The following is an 18,420-nucleotide window of genomic DNA, read 5'->3' as shown; positions in this document are numbered from 1 at the left end:
GGCTTAGAGCACCAGGATGAAGTGGGACCCAGAATTTGAGAAATTAAATAAATAAATAACACTGGGGCTTGGAAAGATCTTCCTCCCACCCCTACTTTCAACTCATTTAAAAGACCAGCATTTCAGTAAGTACAAAGATGCATAAAATACAAAACCCATGTGTCTGAGTAAATAGTTAAAAGAAGAGGACTCAAAAGGTCCCATTAAGTGAACCCATTCAACCAAAGAAAAGCACACATGCTAACCAAGGCCAGCTCAGGCTTGGCAGGTGTATCGAGGTCCTAGACGCTATCAAGTTTCTTTCCCCAGAAATCCATTCAAATTCTATAGTTTTTGACCTTAAGAGCTTTACTCATAACAGCATCCCAATCCTGATTTTTAACCAAATTACCTCAGCTAGGCTTGACAGTAACTGTTTCCTTTTTCAGTGGATAACTCTATAACTCCAGGAAAATACAGAAATCAATACAGAAATGATGAGGTCAACCAAAAGCTACAGCATTAATATTTTATTGCCATTAAATATATTTTAACAACTTACTATTAGGGTATTTTATGTTCTATTTATAAAGGTATTTAACAGATAAGAAAATGTGATAAGCTAAATTTGCAAGTATAATTTATTGGACATTTAAGGATTATTTATGTTTTAAGAAAATTTGTTTACTGGTAAATCTGCCTTGTTAAATGCCTGAAATATATGAAGGAATCAGAAAAATGTAGCTATAGCTTATAATATTTAGGAATGTAAGTAATCAAGCATGAAAGTGATAGTCAATTTTTAAAGAGTAAAATTTACTCTTCCCCATCTACCATTAAAACCCAAAGACAATATCACAGCAACCAGACAACAAAAAGTAATGAAAACTATCCAAATTGGTAAAGAAGTAAAACTGTCACTATTTAAAGATGACATGATAATCCTGAAAACTCCACCAAAAAACAACTAGAACTGATAATTGAATTCAGTAAAGTCACAGGATAAAAAATCAGTGTATGGAAATTCACAACATTTCTATACACTAGTAACAAAGCAGCAGAAAGAGAAATTAAGAAAACAATCCCATTTACAACTACGGCAAAAATAGTAAGATACCTCGGAATAAATTTAACCAAATAGGTGAAAGATCTGTTCTCTGAAAACTATAAAAGACTGATGAAAGAAACTGAAGACAACACAACCAAATGAAAAGAGATTCCATGCTCATATGTTAGAAGGACAAACCAGGTAAAATGTCTACACTACCCAAAGCAATCTATACACTTAATGCAATCCCTATGAAAATACCAATGGCATTTTTCACAGAACTGGAACAAAAAAATCCTAAAATTTTTATGGAACCACAGAAGACCCTAAATAGCCAAAGCAATCTTGAAAAAGGAAAAACTAGAAGTATCACAATTCCAGACCTCAAGTGACACTACAAAACCATAGTGATTAAAACAGTATGGTACTGGGATAAAAACAGACACACAGATCAATGGGAAAGAGTAGGAAGTCCAGAAAGAAACCCATTAATCATATGGCCAATTAATCTGCAATAAAGGAGGCAAGAACATGCACTGGAAAAAGTCTCTTCAACAAATAGTGCTGGGAAAACTGGACAGCTACAGCAAAAGCATGATACCAGACCACTTTCATACACCCTATATACAAATAAACTCAAAATGGACTAAGACCCTAAACGTGAGACCTAAAACCATAAAAATCCTAGAAGAGAGCACAGGTGGTACTTTCTCTGACACTGATTATAGCAACATTTTTCTAGATATGTCACCTGAGGCAAGGGAAACAAAAGCAAAAATGAACTACTGGAACTACTTCAAACTAAAAAGCTTCTGCACAGCAAAAGAAACAACCAACAAAACTAAAACACAACTTACTGAATGAAGAAGATACCTGCAAAAGACACACTCAATAAACAGTATCCAAAATATATAAAGAACTTATATAACTCAACACCAAATGAACCAAATAATCCAATTGAAAAATGGGTAGGGGCACCTGGGTGACTCAGTCTGTTAAGCATCTGACTCTTGATTTTGGCTCAGGTCATGATCTCATGGTTTTTGAGATCAAGCCCCACATTAAGCTCTGAGCTAACTCTGCTGGGCTCTGTGTGGGGCCTGCATGAGAGTCTCTCTCTCCCCCTCTCTCTCCACCCCTCCCCTCCTTTTGCTCTCTCTCAATATAAATAAACTTAAAAAAAAATTTTTTTTTTTCAATACAAATGGGAAGAATAGGGGGTGCCTGGGTGGCTCAGTTGGTTAAGCATCCGACTCTTTTTTTTTTTTTTTTCAACGTTTATTTATTTTTGGGACAGAGAGAGACAGAGCATGAACGGGGGAGGGGCAGAGAGAGAGGGAGACACAGAATCGGAAACAGGCTCCAGGCTCTGAGCCATCAGCCCAGAGCCTGACGCGGGGCTCGAACTCACGGACCGCGAGATCGTGACCTGGCTGAAGTCGGACGCTTAACTGACTGCGCCACCCAGGCGCCCCAACATCCGACTCTTGATTGTGGCTAGGGTCATGATCCCAGGGTCACAGGATCAAGTCCTGTGTCAGGCTCTGTGCTAAGTGTGGAGCATGCTTGAGATTCTCTCTCTCTCTCTCTCTCTCTCTCTCTCTGTCTCTGTCTCTGTCTCTCTCTCTCTGCCTCTCTCCCCTATATTCACGCTCTCTCTCTTAAAAAACAAAAACAGAAAAAGGGCAGAAGAAGACATGAATAGACACTTCTCCAAAGACATACAGATGGCTAACAGACACATGAAAAGATACTAAACATCATCCATCAACAGGGAAACTGCAAATTAAAACCACAATGAGATCTTACTTCACACCTGTCAAAAATAAAAAAGACAACAAGTGTAGACAAGTATGTGAAGAAAAAGAAACCTTCGTGCACTATTAGTGAGACTGCAAATTGGTACAGCTATTGTGGAATACAGCATGGAGGTTCCTCAGAAAATTAAAAATAGGACTACCCCATGATCCAGTAACCACATTTCTGGTTACTTAAAGAATATAACACCACTAATTCGAAGGGATAAATGCACCCCTATGTTTATTGCAGCATTATTTACAACAGCAAAACTATCGAAGGAGCCCAAGTGTCCACTAACAGACGAATGGATAAAAGATGTGGCACACACACACATACACAGGAATGTTAGCCATAAGAAAAGAATAAAATCTAGCTATTTGTATCAACATGGAGTGAGAAAGCATAATGCTAAGTGAAATAAGCCAGAGAAAAACAAATCTTGGATGATCTCGCATATATGTGGAATCCAGTAAACAAATCAGCAAGGCAAAAAAAAGAGGGAGACAAACCAGAAAACAGACTCTTAATTATAGAGAAAAACTGATGGTTACAAAAGGGGAGATGGGTCAAGGGATGGGAGAAATAGGTGAAGAGGATTAAGAATACAGTTATCTTGATGAATGCTGAGTAATACAAAGAATTTTTAAATAACTATACTGTATGCCTAAAAGTAAAATAACACTGTATGTTAACAACACTGTAATTAAAATAAAATACCCAAAGACAGTATACACAGTACTCAACTTGTTCTGAGTTCTATGGGTCAACCATTTTTAAAGAAAACCATAGAAAGATAACCATAGGAATGTGGCCTTGAGTGGAAAATTTCTATACCCACCCTAATATCAACACATTTCCTTTAATTAGTATCATTCCCTATAAGCATTTCTTCAGTGAACATGTGCATTAAAACCATTCACAATTATTAGATGGTTAATAATAAAATTAAAATGGGTATCTTGCATAGGACTACTTTTTAAAGAAATGGCTCCTTTTGTAAAAGCACATCTTATATCTACAGGGCACAAAACAAGCAGAGCATTTTCTCATGCTGCCAGGAAAACACTCTTTAATCAAAACCACAAAAGGGCTGCTTTTCTGATTTCCTCACAGAAATCACAGCCTTTACAGTGAGAACATACAGCAATAGCTACAATAAATTCCAGCTGCTGTGGTAAGGATTATTATACTATGGTTAGCTGCTGAGTGGGCCCAACACGGAGCCACCAATTCTATTTACTTAAGCAAAGCATAGCTCCTCAAATGGCAATTATGTCCAGATAATTATACCCTAGACCATTAACCAAAATAACTAGAAATTTAATATCAGTTTCCATTCCCTTAAACTATAACACTATTATAAGACTTTCAAAAATATTTTCTAGCTATAGATAGAGACAGATATTTTGGATCATACTGACAAAATTGAAGAGTAATTCCAATTATTCCATTCCTTAGATATCTCCCAAACTCCTCCTTTATAGCTATTTGCAAGTTTAACAGGAGAAACTCTGAACCATTCAGGGGCAATATTTGAATGGGACAATCACATTCTACCTCTGTATTTTAATAATTTTCTATAATATTCGTATTTCCTCATTCTCTCACATTTGGTAAATGAATTAGTCCTCGTGTGTGTGTGTGTGTGTGTGTGTGTGTGTGTGTGTGAGAGAGAGAGAGAGAGAGAGAGAGAAAGAGAGAGACAGAGAGAGAGATGGAGGGAGGGTTGGATGGAAGGAGGGAGAAAGAATGAGAGAGAGAGAGAGAGAGCGCTCGTGCGAGAGAACTAAGAGAAATACCTAAACCCACCAGCGAACTACTGAAACAGTGGTACCTACAGCAAAATGCTATCAAGTCAGAATGGGAAAATGGTAGGATCAGAAATCAGCTAAATGACCATGAAACCAGGAAACTACAACAATACTACATATCTATTTTCTGGGTTTTTTCCACTTCTAAAATTGATACAACATTTTCCTACCATTAGTCATAATACAGGCTTATTATCAATATGCCTCACTAATCAGATAATTATAAAAATTAACATATTGAACGTATATTCACTGAACTCCTACTACATGCTAGCCCCACATAAAAATTTTTAAATATATATTTAAAATAAATACAACTCAGCAAGTTACAAATTATAATAAACTTATTTTTTAAATGTACAATAATGAATACTGCCAGAGGTAAGACGTGTATACATTATCAGAGATTAAAAATGAGTGCGGTATAAGTAGGTAGAAATAACAGTAATTTTTAGTTTCAGCCATTATGACACAGCAACAATTAAGACTTTAAAATCTGGCCTACATAGACATCCAAATAGAATTTTTAAAAAACTCTTAATAAAACAGAAGTACTTTGCTCTCTTTCCTATTTTATTTATGAAGAATACTACTAAGGGCTGGCATCATGCTCAGTGGTGAAAAACTATATTCAATTAATGTAAGCATTTAGTGAAACATCAGATGTTTTAAATTAACTAACAAATGCTCACTGTTATCACAATGTTCTAGAAGTTCTAGATAATGCAACTAGTAAGTGAACCAATATGATATAAAGTCTGAAAAGGATAAACAAAATTCATTATTATGTATGTTTATAAATAAGGACTCTATTCCCAGAAAAGCTAAGTCAATCAGCAAGACTATTAGAAATATTAAGTGGGGGCGCCTGGATGGCTCAGTCGGTTAAGCATCTGACTTTGACTCAGGTCATGATCTCACAGTTCATGGGTTCCAGCCCCACGTTGGGCTCTGTGCTCACAGCTTTATATTCTGTGTCTCCCTCTCTCTCTGTTCCTCCTCACTCATGCTCTCTGTCTCTCAAAAATAAATACATGTTAAAAAATTAAAAAAAAAAAGAAATATTAAGTTAATTTAGTTAGGTTAGCTGATTAAACTTTCCAATAATAATCTTACTAATGTTAATAAATAGGTGAGTTTAAGGAATACAACACAATGAAGAGGCAGTGCAACAGAGGTTAATACACACATGGATCTCAGAGCCAAACAGATATGGATTATAATCTCAATTCTACCACTTCCTAGCTGCATAAACTGCTATAAAGTCACCTAATGTCTCTAAATTTTTTCAAGTATAAAGATGAAGAGGGGCCTCTAGGACTGAGTCCTTATCAATGCTGGCTGCAAAGCGAACTCCACAGGCACGGGGCAGAGGGGCAAGGTAGCTACCACCCCTGTGGCTGGTGGGAGACCTGTTCCAGGGAAGGGGGTGTATAGGGAAAGGAGGGTTGGGGAGCCGTTGCTCGCTTTTCAAATTTTGGAGGGTAGCACAGCAGCTACCCCTCAGGCGGATGTACCTGGTTCCTGGAGTGACAAAAAACCCTGTCTAATCTAGAAAAAGAAATAAATGCCCAATACTGAGCAGGCCTCACTGGAGGAGGAGGAGCAACCACACAAAGAAAACTGCCTACACTGGCCTAGACCTGAAACCCAATATCACAGCCACCACTGTTCTAGCTTCCCTGAAGGAGCAGCTCACCTAAGGAGTCATCTCCTTGGAGATCAAGAAATGTGCAAATACTGATATGAACAAACCTTGAGTTTTTGATGCCATCCATCCCAACAACAACCTCATCAGGACAGAGTCAGCACAAGGGACCCTCTATTCACCATGAAAGATCATTGGGTAACTCAAGAAGTTCAACACAAATGAATTCTTATTCTGACAGTGAAAACCAGGAAGCAAGGAGTTTCCAAGACAGCCAGAATCTGGGTAAGACACACAAGAGACCACAGCATTCGCTCACAGTTCAACCAGTAACCATTTAGTGAGTAATTCAAGAGCTGAAGGGCAAACACTAGTTCAACCATGAGTAGCCAATCAGGCCATGAGAAGAGTTAGTTCAGCTCCATCTAGAGCACAGTCGTTCTTATGTTACCAGGACAGGTATGTCTTCCTCAAAGGGGTCAGTGAGAACTTCTCTGGATAGATTTGGCTCTCCGTCACTGAGACTCCCGAGCACCGAACCCCAGGGCATCTTCCTCCACCCCATTACCTGCTCAGTGGGCAGCGTCTCCATACTCTAAACAGAGAGTCATCTCCCCAACAGTTGTATATCAGACTGTATTAGTCACCACCCTACACTCCTCCAAACCCGAAAGACCAATCCCTCAGTACCAAACTGCCACCAGAGCAGGGTCCCCACTGACCCTGATGGTCAAGCTCAAGCAGCTTCCCCATCCAAAGGCCAAGTGGGGTCATTGTCCTGCAGTAATGACCACTATACCACACATCTGGGACCTTCACTGAAAAGGACTGTTCATGACACAGAACAATGTGGACAGCAGCATCGTGCCATTACAAGTATGGTTCCTCATCAGCCAGACAGCCTGACAGGCTTACTGTTCCTAGGCTAGTCAGCCCAACCAACTTGGGCAAGACCTTCATTCTGCTGTGTCTCCCAAACTGCTCATCACTACTATATATGGAGGGAAGACCCAGTACAGCCCAAGGTTATCGCAAACCAAACCACGAAACCATGCAGCTCTAAGGATTACAGGCAGCACTGTATTGCACAGGTACAGTAAGTATTGAAAATGTGCAAACGATATCCAGACAACAAAGCACCCTTACATACCAAAAAAATAATGATCCTCTGAACACAACAGCTAGCCACACAGAGCCCTACAGTCCAATCCAACACTGAGTGCAGGAGTGCAGATGTAACAGGCTTCACCATGCAGCACCAGCTGATGATGGCACCACAAGATCCACAGCAATAGACCGTATTCAGACAGACCCCAGGGAGTGCCTGGCATGTTCAGAAGTTGGGTCAAGTCGCTCACATGTTGCAACACCCTTCCCATCAGTTCAGGCAGATGCAGTGGCCTACCTGCATCACCTGTGCTCTGGCAACAATAAAGTGCAGAAGGTGGTGTATAGGTTAGGAAGAATCAAGCATTTGGTCCACCTTCTTGATGACAAGAGTTTTGGAACTTTGGCGGAATGCTGTGGTGCTCTCTGAAACCTCCTTTTTGCCAGTCTTAGAGATGAAAAATAAAATACCAATCAAGAATGTTGGTGAGATATCTGCCTCGTTCCAACTGGTAAGAAAATCTACTGATAAAGTAAGGAAATTTGTATAGGAGTTCTTTGGAATTTATCTCCATAGGATACTGTAAAGGTGACAATCGACGGAGATACTCTCTCAATCTTAACAAAAAGTGTGAATATTCCAGTTCTTCTGAATGCAGTAATTCTTCTTTTGATGCTGATCATAATCAGACTTCACTTGTTCTGCCTAATTCTGTAGGGGAGGGAGGGAGGGAGGGAGGGAGGGAGGGAAGAAGCAAATGCAAAATCCTATGAGGGGCTGGCAGACGCACATCGGCATGTGATTCGCACATGTATGAACACATCTAATTACAACAGCAACACTGTGGTGAACTGTGTTTGCACCCCCAAGAAACCTATCCTATCAGCCTGGCTGCTGGGATGACTTAACTAGGAAAAGAGTCTCCCAGCAAGGACATAGAGCCAGGCTGACAGGGGGAGAAGAAAAAGAGAAGGACATAAAGAGATCAATGAGATGAAGTTGGTCATATCCCCAAGTTGTCAAAGTTCTCCAAGGGGACGAGATGCTGTGGCATCCAACAATGGTAAAACGGTATCTGATTCTTCCATCAGAAAGTTCCAACCCAGCCAACTTGAAAAGCTCTGCTAGATCTCTCCAGAAGCAGTCTTCTGGAAACTAGATGTTTACAGCATACATCCTGGTGGCCATCCACAAAGAAAAAGGGCTGCCCATCCTTATAGAACTTCTAAGGGCAGATAATGATAGAGCTACTCCATGTGAAGCAATTGCTTTCAGGAATATGGTGCAAGATGTTCAGAACAAGAAGCTCACAGGTAAATATACCATGAGACCTAACCAACTGGCTTCCCAGTAGCCCTGATCCTCATGTGCTGTCTGACGAGATCACGGAAGCCATCTGCTATACTAGGTCCCTCCAGCCTGTATCCAGCTCACTCAGTAGTAACCCGCAGATGCAGGGTTGGATGCAAGCACCCACAGGACTCTACAGACTGAGGCTGGGCTGGTTCTGTCTGCATTCCAGGCCCTTCCTCTCTTCATGATGCAGTTCTGTGTATGGAGCACTTCATACAGCTGCAGGCATCAATTACTACTACCCCAATAAACTGGAGAAGGAAGGAAGGAAGGAAGGAAGGAAGGAAGGAAGGAAGGAAGGAAGGAAGGAAGGAAGGAAGGAAGGAAGGAAGGAGGGAGGGAGGGAGGGAGGGAGGGAGGGAGGGAAGGAAGGAAGGAAGGAAGGAAGGAAGGAAGGAAGGAAGGAAGGAAACAAAAAACCTGCACGAGGTCACTAGCAAAATCATGGAGAACAACAAAGTCCTTGTTGACTCAAGGGAGAAAGAAAAGCTAGTGAACACAACCAAAGGCAGAGGAGACAGATCATCTCTCAAAGTGGTAAAGGCAGCAGCCCAGCTCTTGAATACATTATAGCAATATTAGAACCTCCAAAGCATTCATGAAAAAGATGGATGCAATCAAAACCATTTTTTTACACCTTCATTGTACAGTGCAGACCAATTCAATTCACATCCTTCCTTGTCTACCACTAACCAACAGATGTCACCAATCAGTCTGTCAGCAGCACTTCCTCCTCACGAATACTGTTAAGAATCAGAGACCCTCACTCTGAATACAACAGGATCCAGCCACCTATGCAGTATTTTAAGAGCCAAAAGGAAACCACATATGAAGGCTTATACTCAGGCTCCAGCGAATCTTCACCAGTTTACATCAGTTCCTATTACTCACTAGCAAGAAAACAAAACAGATGGCTACGGGATACTAGCTGTATTGTAGTCAAGATGATTTCAAAAGAGGGGTGCCTGGCTGACTCAGTTTTGTTTTTTTTTTTTTAATTTTTTTTTTTTCAACGTTTATTTATTTTTGGGACAGAGAGAGAGCATGAACGGGGGAGGGGCAGAGAGAGAGGGACACACAGAATCCGAAACAGGCTCCAGGCTCTGAGCCATCAGCCCAGAGCCTGACGCGGGGCTCAAACTCACGGACCGTGAGATCGTGACCTGGCTGAAGTCGGCCGCTTAACCGACTGCACCACCCAGGCGCCCCTTTTTTTTTTTTTTAATTTTTTTTTTTTCAAGGCTGACTCAGTTTTAAGAGTGACTCTTGATCTTAGAGTTATGGGTTCAAGCCCAACATGGAATGCAGAGATTACGTAAATAAATTTTTTAAAAAAAGAAAAAGATGATTTCAACAGAATTGTATTTGTAGAACTGTATTTGCAGTCTCCTCATAGCTATGAAGATCCTTATTTTGATGATGACTAAGTTCACTTTCCAGCTATTTACTGATTATCCAACACAGTATGGACTGAAATCAACCACAAATTATATAGACTTTTATTCCATTAAAGGACCTTCTTAAGAGCAGAACAGTACCCAGAGTCTCCAGACTTGTGGGTGTAGCATCAAGATGCTCAGTAGAAATCTTTCTAATCTGGTTTAGAATGAGAAGAAAAATACACTTGCTGATCTGCTGATGAAATGTGAAAGTGAAATATAAAGAATGAGTGAAGAGCGTTTCTTTTTTGAAGACTTATCAGTGAAGTGAGGAAACCTTTGGGAGAGAGCACTTTGACTTTCTAAGCTCTATTTAGGTGTCAGAACTAATTACTTATAGACTCTTTAGTCTGGTAAAGGTGTGGGCAATGCAAGGAGAGGTTTGAGAAAGGAGTGAAAAGAGATGGGGGACGTGTAGGTAAAATGAAATTAAAGGGGATTTTTAAAATGTGCATAAAGTTATGTTCTGATAGTATGAATAGACAGTCAGTAGAACATGTGACTCTTGACCTATAGGGGTTGTGAGTTCAAATCCCACAATGGGTGTAGAGCCTACAAAAGAAAAGAAAGAAAGAAGAAAAAAAGTAAAGAAAGAAAATGGATGGTCTTCATGTTTTATTGCTATTAGAAAAAAAAAATTTGTTCAAGAATTAAGATAATGTTGAAAAGTGTACAGAACTTGGCATTTACTCATGTAAAGTATTATTTGCATTTTTCCTTTAAAATTTTTTAACGCTTATTTATTTTTGAGACACGGAGAGAGAGAGAGAGAGAGAGAGAGAGAGAGAGAGAGAGAGAGAGAGAGAGAGCGCGCGAGCACGCGCAAGTCGGGGTGGGGGAGTTAGACAGAGAGGGAGTCACAGAAACGAAAGCAGACTCCAGGCTCCACACTGTCAGCACAGAGCCCAACACGGGGCTTGAAATCATGGACTGAGAGATCATGACCTGAGCCAAAGTTAGACACTTAACAGAATGAGCCACTCAGGCGCCCCTATTATTTGTATTTTTAATAACAGAAACCAACTTGTCCCTTAAGTTAAAAGATACAAATACACAGTGTATGCACTATATGAACCTTTCTAAAATCTGAAGAATTGTGAAACCCTCACAAATATATCTGGGCCCAAGATTCAGAATAAGGAAAACAAAAAGATTTTAAATAAAGGCATAAGGTGTGTATATTTCCTAATGCTTTATTAGGAAAAACTGATTAGTGAGAATTTATATATATATGTTTTAAGGACTGCCAGACTCCAGGTTCCCCACAATTGTTTGTTTTACCAGCTTCAGAAGTACCAAGGGCTCAGTAGGAGTCTCCATCAAACAGCTAATTACAAGAGATGATGGATACTCCTTTTCTTCCACAACCCTAGCCTCAGTTAATAACAGATCATTAGGAGCGCGAGTGGCTCAGTTGGTTAAGCATCTGACTTCAGCTCAGGTCATGATCTCTCAGTCCATGAGTTCAAGCCCCACATTGGGCTCTGTACTGACAGCTCAAAGCCCGGAGCATGCTTCAGATTCTGTGCCTCCCTTTCTCTTTGCCCCTCCTCCCCACACACTCCTTCACTCAAAAATGAATAAATGTTAAAAAAAAAATTTTTTTTTTAAAGAGATCATCAATCCTCAGTTAATAATCCTACTCTACACTAGTAGGATCATTCAGGTAATGATAGCCTATTCTAGTTAACAATAAGCTCCTTAGCAATGGCATGGACAGTGTATTTATTTACCACCTTCTACTTAATCGTTGAATCCTTGGAATCAAACAATGAATGGCCTGCTTTATCTGCCCCCTTACACAACTGATAATGGATTGCATTATCAGAGACTTACCTAATTCACAAAGTCCCCTGAGTTATCATTATACAGTTTAAAATGGGTGATGATAAAGGATGTATCAGTCAAGATGTTTTCATACACAGGGGCGCCTGAGTGGCTCAGTCAGTTAAGCGTCCAACTATTGGTTTGGGTTCAGGTCATGATCTCACAGTTTGTGGGACTGGGTTCCAAGTCAGGCTCCTTGTTGACAGCACAGAGCCTGCTTAGGATTCTCTTCTCTCCCTCTCTCTCTGCCCCTCTTCCCCTAACTTGTGTTCTGTCTCTCTCTTCAAAATAAACAAACTCTCTTTTGAGAGAGAGAGAGAGAGAGAGAGAGAGAGAGAGAGAGAGAGAGCATGTGAACAAGCAAGGGAGGAACAGACAGAGAAGGAGACAGAGGATCCAAAGCTCACAGCATAGAGCCTGATATGGAGCCTGAACTCACAAACTGCAAGATCATGACCTGAGCTGAAGTCAGACGCTTAACTGACTGAGCCACCCAGGCACCCCTTTGTTTCTTCCTATCTTTGTCCCTTATTCCTATTATTAGTATCAAAAACAGAACATAAACTATTCTGTGTTTATAACACAGAAGATAGTGAAATTTATTAAACTGAAAACCGAAAATCAAATACATAGGAAATGATCTGATTTTGACAGTCAAGTTGAAGAAAAACAAAACATTTTTTTAGAATAGAACTGATTACTTGAAAATGTATTACACACCAATCATCTTAAAAGCCAAACTTCATTTATAATCCTCCAGGGAAGTAGTGTGGTTAAAGAAAAGAATTTGAATTAAAAGACAATCTCGGTAATGATTCAATTCTGTAGATTGGTTTTTCAAATACTAAACTGTTCAAACAATTCAATTCAGTAAATATGCACTGATGGCTTTATTAAGAAGATAATACTAATGTAAGACACAGCAGGAATATAAGCACAGCCCTTGACTTCACAAAATTTACAATGTGCTAGAAAAGCGACATACATAAACAAGTATTACTGGACAGGACAGAACCTAATCAAGCATAAATAAATGCATGACACACTAAAGACAGCAGATAATCAGTGGAGAAATCAAATGAGATGATTTCTGCAGCAAGTTAACAGTAAGGAAATTGATTATTTCACATCACAAGTTAGGGTAATTCTAGGTATATTACATGGAACTCCCAGTTCTACTTCTCTGCACTCTTCTTGCCTCTGCCCTCCTTTCCATAAGGGCATCACTTTCAGTCTAGTAACAAAATGGCTACAGCAGTTCCAGAGGTCAATCCAGATAAAACCATCTTTACGGAGAAGAGGGATCATCTCTTTTCTTCTTTCTCAAAACCAAGAAAACCTCTCCCAGCATCTTCTTAAGACTTCTTTCTATGACCAACTGGCCAAAACTAGATCTATTCCTAAAACAACCACTTCCAACAGCAATGACATCTACCATTAACCAAGATTAGAGTGGATGTTGTTAAGTATCATGACCATCATTTTAACGTGAGCTGAGTATTTCAAGGACAGGCCTTGGAGAAAGGTATAATTTGACAGAGAAATAAAGAAGAAAAATAGAATGCCAAAGGAATAGATGTGCCTAACTTAAGAAAAAAGTCTGACTGCAAACATATGTTAAATACAGTTAGGGATAAAGTGTCTTCCTAAACTGCACTGTTGTCATTCTCTGTGATACAAAAATTAACTTACTATTCAATAGTGAGTAAATGGTAAGAACAAAAGAGGAGGAGTGCTCTTTTTATGGAAAGGATATAGTTAATTATCAGTGGGGATAGTCAAACTTACCACTCCTTGTCAATGGAGTCACCCATTCAGCTATCTCTAGGTTGAGAACATTCCATATTACACATACAGATGACTGCAGATTCTATGAATAGCAGTTGGTTCTTGAAGGTTTCTTCTCATTTGGGTTCAGTCAAATGGGTTTCAGTTAAATGTCCACAAACTCACAGTTGGCCCGATCTACAAATGAAGGCATGCAATTAGGAGGCAAAAAGCTATAGGGAGCAATTCCCTCTTCCACCATCTATAAGTAACTGACCTATAAGAAAACTGAATTTAAATACCAGATTCATTAAGCGCCATGTTCAAATTAAGCAACTTGCATTTCAAAGGTTGTAATGTGCTTATTACAGTTACCACCCTCTTCACATCATATAAATTTATTGTTGTGTTCATAGTATACCAGGTCCAAGGCTTACCATAGATTGCTCACGGGGTAGAATCTAACACATATGTATGGTGGACCAAATAAGGATGACCTACATAGCATGTAGGATATATACATATATAGGATAGCTACCTATAAATCAGAAGACTTGACATGAAAACCAGTATTTCTGACCTCTCTTGGAGGAAAAAAAAAAAAAAAAAAAAAGGTCAGAAGATCCAGCAATACTGGGCCCACATTCACATTCCCACATGGTAACAATCTGTTGGAGCTGATTAGCAGCTAATCCTTCAGATGGGACATAGGCTTTGCAGTTGCCTGCAGATGTCATCACTCTCTTATAACACAACTCAATTATCTGTATGGATCCTGCTGGCCTGGGATGTTGCAAACTCTGCTATATAATCATAAAAGCTCAGAGGGAACATTTATTACTGCCAAAGTGAAGCATGTTTTTCTGCCTTGACAATACAACAGGGACAGCTATATTGGCTTTGGAGTCAGAGGGCCCTAGGTTTGAGTTCTAATTTTGCATACAACTAGTTTGGGACTTCAGGCATATTTTTAACCTAAGATATATGTTATACATATTTATAAAACTCCAAATAAACATATAATCACTTAACAGTCAACAAAAGGCCTAAAATCTACCACGTCCAAATCGAAATGAAAATCCCAAATTCACGGCTTCCTCAGTCTTCTGCATCTCAGTAAGCTGCAATGTGATTCATATGCATAAGCCTCAAACCTCAAAATCCTTATACACTTTCCTTCATTCTCACAAAACCAGTAGCAAGACACTGGGTTCTCTAAAATATATAATTTGAACGGACTCTTGGAATCCCCTAAAAACAAATAATTCCTCCTTCAGAATCAAATACTTTCCTGAAATTGCCTACAAATTCAACTATTTAAATAATGGTACTTTGAAGTTTCAAGGTTCCATATTATGAGGAATATTAGTATTTCATTTTAAAAAAATGATGGAGGTACCTGGCTGGCTCAGTCAATAGAACATGCAACTCTTGATCTCAGGGTTGTAAGTTAGAGCCCCACAATGGCTGTGGAGATAGCTTATAAATAAAATCTTTGGGGTGCCTGGGTGGCTCAGCTGGTTGAGTGTCTGACTTCAGCTCAGGTCATGATCTCACGGTTTGTGGGTTTGAGCCCTACATCGGGTTCCACACTGACAGTGCAGAGCCTGCTTGGGATTCTCTCTCTCCTTCTCTCTCTGCCCCTCCCCCACTCATGCTTTCTCTTTCTCAAAATAAAAAACTTGAAAACTTTTTAAATAAAATAAAATCTTTAAAAAAATGAAGACAAAATACTGGGGATAATATGTACCACTCCTTGCAAGATACTGACCCATTACATTTTGTAAGCTTACACATTTCTTCCAATCTAAAATGACAATGAAGTAGGACACTATACTTCATCTGAAGATGAAACTAAGCAACAGATGGTTAGAATTAAAAAATCAACTGTTTCTATAGAACAGCTGTTCAAAGAAATCAGAAAATTAATTTTTGAAAATAATTCTATTTAGTATCACTGGAAAATAGGAAATAATTAGGAATAAATTATCAAATGATGTACAAAGAGGACAAATAGATACAGTACTGTATTCATGAATTCAATGACCTTTACATGTCAATTCTAATTTGAGCAAGATTCCAGGCACTTCTAATCAAAATCCAAGCAGTGTTAACAGAAATTGACAAGGTGAATCAAAAATTCATATGGAAATGCATATGAACTAGAATGGCCAAAACAACCTCAAAGATCAATTATATTCGAAGATTCGTTATAAAACTGCAAATATCAAGACAGTGTAGTACTGGAGAGAAACAAATAGATCAATAAAACAAAACTGACAATCCAGAAATAAAGCTACGTATATACGGTCAACTGATTTTCTGCAGAGGCAGGCCTTTTCAACAGCCTTTTCAACAAATGGAGCCGGAATGACAGGATATCTACACATTGTACCATATATAAAAATCAACTCAAAATCCATCAGAGCTCTAAAGGGAAAATCTAAAACTGTAAACTCCATGAAGAAAACACAGTGGAAATTTTTGTAGTCTTAGGCAGAGATTTCTTAGATAAAACACAAAAGCATGACACATAAAAGACAAAAGTGATAAACAGGACTTCAAAATTACTAATTTCTGCTCTCTGTAAGATGCTGTTAACAAAATGAAGACAAGCCACACAGTGAAAAAAAATATATATGTAAATCATGTCATCTGAAAATGGACTTGAATCCAGAAAAAATACAGGAATGCTCAAAACTCATTAAGAAAACCCAATTTTAAGAAGGGACAAATGATCTTGACATACTCCTGATCAAGGATAGACACTAGCAAGTAAGTACATGATAATATGCCCTAACATCATTGTTCATTAGGAAAATACAAATGTTGGCAATGATATGGAGCAAATTCAACTCTCATATGCTGTTGATGAGAATGCAGTTTGGCAGTTTCTTAAAAAATTAAACACACACTTACCATACAATGCAGCAATTCCATTCCTAGTTATTTACCTAACAGAAATCAAAGTCTAGAAGTGCCTGGGCAGCCCAATCAGTTAAGTGTCCGACTCTTGATTTCTGCTCAGGTCATGATTTCACTGTTTACTGAGTTTGAGCCCCACATGGACTCTGCGCTGACAGTGCAGAGCCTGCTAGAGATTCTTCCTCTTTCTCTGCCCCACCCCCACTCACACTCACTCTCAAGATAAACGAACTTTAAAAAAATAAACAAAAAAAAAAAACAAAAAAGATATGGAAGTCTACGTCCACAAAAGACTTAACAGCACCTTTATTTTTAATACCTGGAAGTGGAAACAACCCAACTATCCTTCAAGAGGTGAATGGAATACACTAAGTAAGCTATAGCCAATCAATGTATTACTATTTGTAACAAAAAGTTAATGAACTATTATGCACTAGTCAACATGGATGAATCTCAAAATAATTATGCTAAGAAGCCACACCGGATTGTAGAATTCACACATATATAATTCTAGAATCTCTAGTGATAGGAAAGAGGTTCAGTTGATTGCCTGAGAATAGATAAGAAGGTTGAAAAAAAGAATTTTGGAGGGGACAGGTATTTTCATTATCCTGAGTGTAGTGATAATTTCACAGGTATAAATAGTTCTCAATTTATAAAAACTAAAATATGTGCAGTTAATATTAAATTTAAAACAAATTCATTGCATATTAATAACTGGTAGCAAGACTGATTCATATGAAAGGCAAGACCCTTTCACGCCATTAACTTTAAAAATTATGGCCACCATCTTTCTTTTTGGAAAATAACTCCATTGAAAAGTACAGTATATCAATGCTAAAGATCAAAACCATAACTACTAATCAGAAAGAAAGCATATGCCAAAAATAGTTCTCTAGAAAACCCCATATAATTTAGCAGGAGCAAGAAAATTTAGTGGATTTCAAAATTACTCATTCAAATGCAGTCCATAAAGTACCAGTCTTTCATTACATTTTGTAGGAATTACATAAAAAATAATTTTTTTCACTGCCAACCAAAAATATTTTAATGCAGTCATTTTATTAGCATTCATCTCATATCACTATTACAACGTAATTCACACGCTGCTTAGAATTAATGAAGAAATAATAAAATCAGATCCATTTTAATTAACTGCTGGCATCACTTGCTGCTTTTGTACCTCATTAAATGGCACCTCCATCCCCATCTGCCTGTTATTTATACTGAAGACAAAGCAAATTACATTATTTCCTTAGGTGAATTTAGGCACTGAAAAAAATTTTTTAAGTTTATTTATTGGGGGGGGAGGGGGGATGTGAGCAGTGGAAGGGCAGAGACAGAGGGGGAACAGAGAGAATCCCAAGCTGGTTCTGCCCCGCCAGTGCAGGGCCTGATGTGGGGCTTGATCTCACGAACTCTGAGATCAGGACCTGAGCCCAAATCAAAAGTGAGACACTTAAATCAACTGAGCCACCCAGGCATCCCAACCATTTTAGACAATATCAAAAGTGTGTAAGCTCATCTCTTATCCAAAGACACCTCTTCTCCAAATTAACAAGGCTCAGTTCCATCACAATGCTATTAAAAAAAAAAAAAAAAAAAGCCTTCATCTTTAGAGAAATGAGTTAATAGTGCTACTTAGAATACTTTTAGGGAAATCAGAGAGAAAAAGTATACTAGTTCTGAATCAAAACAAATGGCACAACTAGAGT

At 38.7% G+C, this 18,420-nt stretch overlaps 1 protein-coding gene and 1 pseudogene across 5 annotated transcripts in view; one reads left to right on the top strand and one right to left on the bottom strand.

Moving 5' to 3' along the window:
• Positions 1 to 18,420, bottom strand: part of CDC42SE2 (CDC42 small effector 2) — a 187,129-nt gene that overhangs the window by 69,285 nt on the left and 99,424 nt on the right. For 4 of the 5 annotated variants that reach the window (XM_006927575.5, XM_006927576.5, XM_003980739.6 and 1 more), the window contains exon 2: positions 13,802 to 13,978. The exons of the other annotated variant lie outside the window; for it this stretch is intronic. The gene's annotated coding sequence lies outside the window, so the exon portion shown is untranslated. The remainder of the gene's footprint in view (positions 1 to 13,801; positions 13,979 to 18,420) is intronic. 5 annotated transcript variants of the gene reach the window in all.
• On the top strand, positions 6,206 to 10,312 carry LOC101083649 (annotated as a pseudogene).

This window comes from Felis catus, chromosome A1, assembly GCF_018350175.1.
Source record: "Felis catus isolate Fca126 chromosome A1, F.catus_Fca126_mat1.0, whole genome shotgun sequence".
NCBI lineage: Eukaryota > Metazoa > Chordata > Mammalia > Carnivora > Felidae > Felis > Felis catus.
This window is presented reverse-complemented; position numbering and strand designations above follow the sequence as displayed.